A 10,763-nucleotide genomic window follows, 5' to 3' on the forward strand; every position below is an offset into this window, starting at 1 on the left:
AGAGAGAGAGAGAGAGAGAGAGAGAGAGAGAGAGAGAGAGAGAGAGAGAGAGAGAGAAGCTGAGAAAGAGACAGAGGGAGAGAGACAGAGAATCTGTGTTTGAGTTGAAAAGGACAAGTGACTATAAAATGAGAGTAGTCAACCCCCAACTGTGAAATAAAAATAGAAAAAGGGTCATTAGGCCCAGAGCTGTCATCTGTGGCCCTCTTCAACATGCCTGAGTAGTGGATGGGGAACAAGCACAAAAAAAGAATGAGCCCCACCCCCATGTGCCAAAGGGCATCACAATTGCCTTTCAATCCAGACTGTACATTTTTGGTCAGGAAAGCCATCTCCAAGTACTAGTTTGGTAGTGAGTAGAGAACACTAATGCTAAACAGTGTAATATTTGTTACTTTGTGTATGTTCCCAGGGTCAGAGAGTTAAATGATTCTGATCTCCTCCCTCCAAAAACATGGTCAATCTGTATTTTAAGCTACTCTTTCTTTGAAATGTAAGCTTCTCCTTCCACATGCCCAGCTTGTGGTTTTCTTTCCGCTTCAGTTGCTCAGTCATTTTCACACACAAGCATCTAGACAGACTTTCTTCCACGCTTTGGTGCATTTGGGGCTCTCGCAACACGACTTTATGATGTGTAAGTGTAATATTGAATATTGTCTCTAGGAAAGGGGAAAAAAAAACCTGTACTCTGAAAATGGACAGATGTTTCTGAGTGGGTAATGAATAACATCTTTCTCCAGCTTTCCTGACAGATGAAAGTGAAAACAAACATACAACTACACATACATTATACTCATCTCAAATAAGTAACATGACTTGCTGCTTCCAACAAAAAAAATAAAATAAAAAGGTTGGGGGTGATGAGGAAACACATTTTTCTCTCTTTGCTACAGACAATATCCAAATTCCCTTTCTAAAGACTTACACCATTTATAATATCCCAAGTCAGTGGCTGCCCCAGTTACTGTTTGTGTCTGTGAGTTTGTATTAGGTTTGTCTATCAGTGAGATATTTGGGAGAGGGAAATTCGTTCTGCTTTTTTGGAAAAAGAAGCTGTATTATTCCGACATAAGTAAAGCTGGAATAAAAGCTGAAATTTTGAGTTTTGCAATAACATAATACAAACAAAGTCCTTCCTCATAACTCAATTCAGTAAACATCTATCACCTGCCTGCTAGTACCAAGCAGGGGGCTGGGTACTCAGAATACAAAACAAAATCGAAATAATCCCTGCCTACAAAGAACTTACTTTCTGCTCTTTTCTTTTTACATTTAATACATTCTCCCACGCTTGATAGAATTGTTCATAAATAGTATTTGAATGTTTCTCCCCCTGTAAAGTCCATCCAAAATCCTTCACTTTAAATTCTATCTATTCCTTAAGATGTGGGCTAAAGCCACATACTCCAAGAAGCCTTTCCTCAACTCCCCACCTAGAAGTGATTCATTTCATTTGTGAATTCTTATATCGCTCTTTTGCTATTATTTAGTTGATTAGTCATATCCACCTCCTGGGGTTTTCTTGACATAGAGTGATTTGTCATTTCCTTCTCAGATGAAGAAACTGAGGCAAAGAGGTTAAGTGACTTGCCTAAGGCCACACAGCTCATGTCTGAGAATGTACTTGAACTCAGATCCTTCTGACTCTAGGGCCAAAATTTTATCCGCTGTGCCACCTAGCTGTCTAACACTCCGTACCACTTTCATTTTTGCACTCCTTTATATCAATAGTTATTTGTATTCAAGTTATCTCCCCCATTCCTTATTTTATTAGATAATAGGCTCCTTGAAGACAGGAATTATGTCATTCACCTGGACTTGCATTCAAGAAATGTTTGCAGAATTAAATTAAAAATTGCCACTTTATATCTATTTTGTATACATCTTATCTTCCCTCCTATAATGTAAGCTCTCTAAAGATTATAGGACCCTATTGGGTTCCTCCTTCCACATTTTATAGATGAGGAAACTAAGAAACAGAGTGACTGTCACTGGAATGAGATTGGAACCCAAATGTTCCTGGTTCTTAAAACCAAAAGCCCATTGACTACACCAGGTGCTTGTTTTGCTTCTCACAATGACTTTAAATATCTATCAAATGAATAAATGAATGGATAGTGAAAACAATCTTTCTTCAGGAGCTTCTGAAACTTGCTTATCTTAGAAGAGAAGCTCCATGGAGGATCAACTCTCCCGCTTTCTTTCCTTTGCCTAACACCTACAGAGCTGTGGAGTGTAAAAGAATCTCAGATGTTTCTAAAAGAGGAAGCAATAGAAACTGGAGGAAGCTGTCAACAGTCAGAGCCCAGGAAAGAATAGCTGCCTGATCATTTAACCAAGCAATCCAATAGAAAACTGGGCCTTTGGGATGAGCTCAAATGCATTTAGAGTGCTCAGCTCCTTGCACCCTTGCACATCTTCTCCCTAACAAATAAACCTGCTTAATCTCTCCACTTCTAAACCCGTATCCCAAAATTGGAAACCCATATTTCCAGACTTCAAACTCCCTACAACCTATGTACTTCCTGGGAAAACCTACCTTTAGCTTCTATAATTCTCCTTTTTGTGTGCCCCAGGCCCACCAGGATCCCAACCATAGTTGCTGGGCAATTCAGCCTCTAACCCTACCTTCAGAGTCAGAGGGAATGGTACAATTTGGCAACAAGCAGAATATAACCTTTGAATTCAGAAGACATTAACCAAAAACTCCCAGCAGCTGCAGATATATATGTTGGAAGATGTGTGATTATTGGTATCATCTTATTTTTATTTTATTTTTTATTCTTTTATATTTAATAAATATATTCATTATACTCTCATTCTTATTTTGCTTTTCTTGTTTTTATTTACTTATTTTTCTCTATTGATTTTCACTTATTCAGGTTCAACAAATATTGAGTGACTGTGCGAAGCATCCTTAGAGTGATACAAACATATATTGGGTAAGAGTCTTATATCCAAGATATATAGGAAATTAAAACAATTAAAATAAGACCAAGAACCATTCTTCTTTGGATATGTGATCAAAAGGTATGATCAAACAGTTCTCAAGAGAACTCTGAACTGTTAACGACAATATAAAATAATGTTTAAAATCAAGAAATGCAAATTAAAATAACTCTTGGGTTTTATCTCACACAGAATTTTAGCAAGGATGATTAAAAAATGAGACTTAGCCCTTCAATTTTGGAAGGGATGTGTAAAATAGGTGCACTGTTGATAAAGCCATAAATTTGTCCAATAATTCTTGAAATAATTTGGAATTTTAAAAAGAAAGTGACTAAAATATCCATACTTTTTGATCTAAAGATTTCACTATTTGGCATATAGCCCAAGGAAATCAATGGCAAAAAGAAAGATATTTTATACACCAAGTTATTCATAACACTTTATTTTTGGTGTCAAAGAAAATGACCTTAGTAAATTGTGATTGTTGTTGTTCAGTCACTTCATTCATGTCCAACTATTCTTGGCCTTATCCTGGGTTTTCTTGGCAAAGACACCGCAGTGATTTTCCATTTCCTTCTCTAGCTCATTTGACAGATGAGGAAACGGAGGCAAATAGGGTTAAGTGAATTGCTCAGAGTCACGCAGCTAGTAAGTGAGGTCAGATTTGAACTCAGGAAGATAAGTCTTCTTGACTCCAGGCCCAACACTGTCCACTGTGCCACCTAATTGCCCATAAATTGTGGGGAATGATTGTAATGGAATGTGCTATTAAAAAGGATAACTATGATGAATTCAGAGAAGCAAGAGAAAGCTTACATAAACTGATGGAAAATAAAGTTTCTTACCAACAGAATAATGCACACAGTGGTTCCAAGAATATACATGGAAGGGGGAAAGGGAGAGTAAAAATAAATATTATGCACTTTTAGTGAAATGACCAAGTTTGGTTCCAGGGAAGAGTTGAAAAAAGGTTACCTCTCTACCTTCATTGTGATGATTGGGAACTATGGGCATAGAATGTTTTTTATATATTGGACACAGTAGACATTTTGATAACATTTGTAAGAAATTACCTTTTTTCTTCCTTTAAATCTTTGATACAAGAGTTGGCTCCCTGGGCAATACCAAAAAAAACCTATCAATTAAGGCAAAATACTTTTTTAAATCATGAAGAGTATCAATAAAAATAAAATAATTTTTAAAATTTAAAAACAGAAGTATATATTTTAGCTCATTCCTCTAGCCAGAATTCCCCCTAGGAACATCAGATATATGTCTTATACAGGAATGTGCTAGTAAATATTTAACAACCAGTTTGCCAGGGAAAAACTATAAGCAGGGCACAGTGTTGATAACATTTTTGTCACTTTAAGTCCAATCAACAAACCAAATGAAACCAAATGAAATAAGCAGACCCAAAAAAACAATATATAGGTCTACAGCAATGTAAATGGCAATAATAATGGCCAAAAAAAGCCAAACCAAATGCTGTAAAATGACCAAGCTAAGAGCCAAAGAAGAGTGAGCAGAAAGTAAACTTTCGGTGGTTTCTTTGGTGGCAAATATCCTAAAAATGAAATAATACAGAAAAGATTAGCCTGGCCCTTGCGCAAGAACGCCACTTCAATTTGGGAAGTGTTCCATATTTGTTTTTAAAATGTACCTTACTCCATCTCTTTCTTTGCAGAGGTAAGGAGCAGAGCACTGTGTATGATGCCAGACTTTTTCAGTATCTTAGTTATGATCTCATCTTTAGTCTTTGTTATAAAGGAAAGATCTTTGGGAGAGAATGGGGAAGAGATAGTGAGTTTAGAAAGATTTATTAAGCATAAACTACTATCTGTTTTCATCTAACAGTCACTTATAAGCAATGGAAAAGATAAGAGAGATTTATATATATTTACATATATATATTTCTTCTAATTTTTAAAACTCTATACATAAATCACTGCTTACAATGTGACTGACACATTTAAGAAACAATTTCGGTGGCCGAAATTTGTGTTGCCTACGTCAGGTAAAGACCCAAAAGCAGACAGGTGAATTTGCAAGGCATCAAATGCATGCACTGCAGCCATGCATATGTTGAATGAAAAAGCTGAAATTTTTGTGTGTATTTAACTCATTTTCTCCCTTCCTGATCCACCAAAACATCTAATATCTCTTGGAAAAATTAATACAAAAATGACAAAATCCCACTTTCAAAGAGCCAGCAAAAGGAGAACTTGATATTTTCTCTGATAACAACTGACCCATATTGCCCAGATGGAGTTTCCTTCGTTGTTCACCTCATAAATTTTGTGTAATGTACACAGCTTTCCCACTATAGATGAACACTGGTAAACATTATAATGAGAACTTTAACTTGTGCATTTCATAGTCTCGAAACCTCAGATGCAGCAATAGGAAAGGTTTTTGCCCTGAATACATATATCCCCATAATTGTGAGGCAGGCTCAGTAGTTGTTCTCAGCACATGTTTTGTTGTTAGTTTTTATTCTCTTTCTCTCTCTCTCTCTTTTTTTTTCGAATTTCTAAGAGAAACTAATGAGTTTCCAGAAGTCGTTTGAATGCTTTGGGGCTGAATGTGATTTAAACCCGGCAGTAAAAGAAAAAGAAGACGGGGAAGGTAGTTGGTTAATTGACCTTTATTGTGCCTTCTGGTTCATTTAGAAATGGAAATTAAATTAACATGATAATTCAGTCCTACTGTGTTAAGGCTGCTATAAACCCATTAAATTTTATGGCCATTGATTTAGCATTTTTTTCTATTAACTGGGCTTAATTTTCAAAATTGTCATGCAGGTTCTGAAAAGTGGTTCATTCACTCTGGTTCCTGCAAGTTACCAACATGGAGCTTTCTTTTAATGGGACTAAGGATCATTCAAGCACACAGGGCCTAACTACCCTTAAGTGCCTGCATTCGTTTTGAAACTGACTCCTTGGAAAGCCTGGGTGACAGAAAAGGAGAACACAGGGATGTGGAGGGTCAGTGAAATGTCCTAGAGAAGCATATGGCTCATCAAAGGACAAATGCTAAAATTAAACCTGATGGAAAGGAAGGCTGGAGTAATACTTTTGTGAATGTCTCAGTATTTAGCTATTAAAAAGAGCTTCTTTTAATTTAAAGTTTTAAGACTCTTATTTTTGAAAAAAGAAAAGCATCTTTGTAAAAAACAAGCAAAGCCAAGCAAAACAAGCCCATGCACATCTCTAAATGTGTCCATCACTTTTCTGAGAGGATGCATTTAACATTCTTCATCCTAAATCTTCTGGAGTCATAGTTAGAGTTCTTAGGGCATTCAAAGTTGTTTTTCTTTGCAATGTTTCTGTCTTTGTATGAAATGTTCTCCTGACTCATTTCAATTCAGGTGATAGTGCCCAAGATTTTCTGAAGTAGTGTCATGTTATTTCTTATGGCACTATAATATTCCATTACATTCATTGATCACCATGAGTTAACCTATTCCTTAAATGTCTAAAAGATAATCTAAGGTTTCCCTTTTGATCAGAGTTCTATTCTTTTCTTTTTACACTCAAGATAAGGAAGTTTGTGTTGCTTGTAATTATTTCCCCCCTGATAATTTTCTCCTTTTTAGCCTCTCCTTTTCTATCCTTGTTTGTTTTCTTGTTGATTTTGATTTTCTTCACCAAACTGTTTTTGTATATATGTTCAGTAATCCTTTGTTTCCGATAAGAATGACGTTCATTTGATACCCTTTTCCTCTACTGCTTCTTCCTTGTTTGTCTTCTCAAGTTCACCTAATAATGAGAAATCATATAACTTCTTCCAATTGCTCAAATAAATTTATCTTTCTAGCTTTCTCTGGACTCATGTTTGAATGTCATACTTCCTACCCTTTCCATCAGGAATGCTTGAAAGTTTTCTATTCCATTAAGGATCCATTTTTTTTTCCTTGTAGAAATTTTGAATCAGCTTCAAAGGGTAAGTTATTCCATATTGTAAGCCAAAAGTCATTTGCCTTTTGAGTTATCATATTTCAAAATCTCTTCCCAAACGGTAAAAAAACTGCTAGGTCTTATGGGATCCTTCTCCTTCAACTGCTTCTTTCTAGAAGTTTGCACAATTATTTCATATGAAAGCTCTGGATTTTGACTCTGACATATCTGAGACTTTTCCAAAAGTCTCACCTTTCAGTGGGTGATAAATATATTCTTCTATCTTTCCTTTTGTAATAATTAAAATTAAATTACGAGGCTGCTAGTAGCTTTAATAACTGTATTAAATCAACATAGTAGAAGGAAAGAGAAGGAAATGTAGGAAAGAGGTAGAGAGCTACTTAGTTTCCTACTCTATTGGCCACCATGATGGATTGAGGCTCACCACTGACAAGAGTTCATTAAGGTTCTCTAGCTGGAAGACAACCAAGACCTCCTGGTCTTCCACTTATAAGCTGTTTTCTCCACCCACTAGCTCTCACACGTCACATCTCAAGAACCAACCATAGTTTCTTAATTTACCTGGGCTGTCAAGGGTGGGCAGTGCCTGAAGAATCAGCTTCCTTTTTCATTGGTTCCTTAACTTCCTTTCTCTGAGGTCTTGTCTATACTTGAATTACTCAGTGGTCTTTGACCTCCAGGTCACTGAGTGATGACATTAAAAAAAAAAGGCAACATAATGGAGAAATTCTTTTCCAACACTTTCTATCCTAGCATAGTGCCCAGCATAGAGTAGACACTCAATAATGCTTGTTGACTTTGCCCTATAGTTCTCATATATCATCATTGTCTTCATTTATGATTTCTTTTAAAAGTTTCTAGTTTTTTCTTTATCATAGTTTTCAAGAAATCCAGTGATTCTCTTTTTTCCAACTTTTATCTTCCTTATTAGAATTAATATTATGTATTGGTTCTGTTTCAGGGAAAGAGAGGATTTGAGCATATGAGCAGGATCTGCAGAAAAGATGCAAAGACAGGAAAGGTTCTGGAATTCGGCAGAAGTGACTAAGCTGTTTTCTAACAGTCAGGTAAGCCTGGAGGCTGAGTCTTGTCTCTCTGGGGTGGACCTAGTGAGACCGGCTTTTCTCCTGTGGTTTTCTTTCTGCTATATCTTCTCATCATACCTGTTCCTGTGGTATCCTGTTTCCTGCTGGCTGAGTGATACATCTACAGAGCTTCTTAAACCATCTAAGACATCTGTCCATGAGAATCTCTCCCTGTGCCCTGTCCTGTTTAACTCAATACCTCTGTTACCATAGAAGGTGATTTTGGGTTAGAAGGATTTATTTATATTAGGGACTGGGTTTCAGGTAGATAGGTAAAGGACCAGTGTAGTTCAGTCTCTCTGAAGGCTTCCCATGAGGGAACAATGTAGATCGGTTGGAGAGGTTTAGTCAGTGAATATTGGATAAGGTTATCCAAATTCCCTTTCTTACCTTTCCTTACTTTAATAAACCAAACCATCCACCAGCCCCATATTCCCAAAACCTGTGTTACCTTCTGTTACTGGCCCTGAGTAATTATTTAGATCTATTCCCTGAACCTACCAATATCCCACCCATACCAGCCTGGTATTTCAGTTACTTATTTCAGTTCCAAGGCAGAAGAATGGAAAGGACTAGTTGGTGGGAGTTGTGACTTACTCAGGGTCAGAGAGTTAGGAAGTGTCTGAGGCCAGATTTGATCTGAGAACCTCCCTTCTCTAGGCCTGGCTCTCAATTCACAGAACCCAGTAGCTGCCCCCTGGTCATTTTTATAAAATTTATGTCTGATCATGTCATGCCTCCCCCACCTTTCAATGTGTTCAGCTGGTTTCTTATCATATTCAAATCAAATAACTTTAAGGATCAGCTCAGATTTCACCTTCTTCATGAGACCTTTTTCTCTTCCTTCAACTGTTAAAGTTTTCCAGCTCTCAGACTCTCCTCTTTTTACTCATTTACTCACTTCCATCTACTTGTTTCCACCTAATTATGTTGTCATCCCCATTAATGTTTGTGTTATACTAGGCTAATCACTTCACCTTTGTTTGCCTCTGTTTTCTCATCTGCAAAATAGCATCTACCTCCCAGAATAGTTGTGAGGATCAAATGAGATAATTATATATTCTACATTATTGTTCACTGACCTGGAAATTGGTCAGTTGTTTTTTATGTCAGATAACATATTTTTGTCCATGTTTTCAATCTTTTTATTTTATTCTATTATTTTTTATTGTTCCAGACTTAATTATTTCTGTTTGGGTTATTCTAGCTTTAAGAGATTCTACTTCTTCAGTAAGATTTGCCATTATCTCTTCTATGTTATTTATTCTCTTTCCAATTCTTTTCTCTAGACCTTTTATTGATTTTTTAAAAAAATCTTTTCCTTTGTTTTTTCTAAGCTTGCAGGTCTCCTTATGGAAAATCCTTTTTTTCCTCTTTTGCATCTTTGCTTACAGGTATTATAGAGTCATTTTTAAGGATCTCTATTTACAATAATGTTTTATACTGGTTATTGTTTTCTGTGATTTACTCATCTCTTTAGCTTGAATCCCTAAACTAAGGCTTTGTGCCAAGGCCAGGATCTGTCCCCAATAGACTCTTAGATAGATCAGCCCTGCTCAGTTGCACCCAAAAACTTCTGGTTGTAGTTCTGACCTCCTCCTTCTAGGATTAGATATTCTTGGATCACTGAAGTTCAAAATGCTGGATAGTTGGAACCTTCTGTAGCATCTCACAACAGAATATTAGGGGCTTTGGAACCCCGGGACCTGTCTCAATTTGAGAGCAGTACATAGCAACATGTGAGTTGGCACTTGCTACCAAGCTTCAGGGCTTCCAAAATCCATATCCTGGGCCTTTCTCAGGATCCCTCCACTTTCACCTGGCAACCTGGCAGGCTATACATCTGTCTTCAGTCAGTTACTTGCTTTGCCAGAAAAGTCCCCAATTATATTACCATATTAGAGGCAGAAGGGTGATGCAATGAATAGAAAGCTGGACCTGGACCTGAGTTGAAATCTAGATTTAAACACTTAGTAGCTATGTGACTTTGAGCAAGTGATTTTTAAAAATCCCTCTGTCTGCCTCAGTTTCCTTAATTATAAAAACAGGGATAATAAAAGCAATAGGAATGTCATGAAGATCAAATGAATCATTTATAAATGATTTAGCATAGTGCCTGACTCATAGTGTTTGCTTAATAAATCCTTGTTTTCTTTCTTTCCTGGGCTTCTGACTATTATGCAGTTTGGGGATGGAAGACATTAGTTACTCTAGTTTCTTGTCCTTCTATCATTTTTAATCATGTCCAACACTTAAATGACCCTGTTTCTTAGCAAAGATACTAGAGTGGTTTGCCATTTCCTTCTCCAGGTCATTTTGCAGATGAGAAAACTGAGGTAGAAAAGATTAAATGATTTTTCCAGTCACATAGCTAGTCAGTTTCTAAGGCTAGTTTTGAACTCAGAAAGATGTCATCCTGACTCCAAAGTCTGTCACTCTACCCACTCTGTCACTTAGCTGCCCCCATGGCCATGAGAAATTGCATTACAACTATTCTTTCACAATTCTACAATTGGAGAAAGTGATATACAGAGAAGTTGCATACCTGTAGGCAAATCCCATAACCAGTCATGTTTAGACTAATAAATAGTTTTCTGGTCTATTTAACTGCATGTTATGCACCTAAGAAAATGACAAATGATCTTACTTCTGCTCCCAGTGAAGTTAAAGTTTGATTTCCAGTATTTTTAATGGCATCATTAAAATAACTCAACTTTAGAGATTTCTACATCATGATAAAAACCACAGCTAGTCAGTTTAATATTTATACAGGTATGGGGAGCACCTGGGTGACTCAGTGCATTGAGAG

The 10,763-nt window shown here is 36.7% G+C and overlaps 1 non-coding gene across 1 annotated transcript; it reads left to right on the forward strand.

The window, feature by feature from the left end:
* The first annotated feature begins 4,496 nt into the window (after nucleotides 1–4,496).
* On the forward strand, nucleotides 4,497–4,599 carry LOC123232706. The gene has a single exon (XR_006505229.1). It is a non-coding gene; the product is annotated as a U6 spliceosomal RNA (small nuclear RNA).
* The last annotated feature ends 6,164 nt before the right edge of the window (nucleotides 4,600–10,763 follow it).

This window comes from Gracilinanus agilis, chromosome 1 (genome assembly GCF_016433145.1).
Source record: "Gracilinanus agilis isolate LMUSP501 chromosome 1, AgileGrace, whole genome shotgun sequence".
Taxonomy (NCBI): Eukaryota; Metazoa; Chordata; class Mammalia; order Didelphimorphia; family Didelphidae; genus Gracilinanus; species Gracilinanus agilis.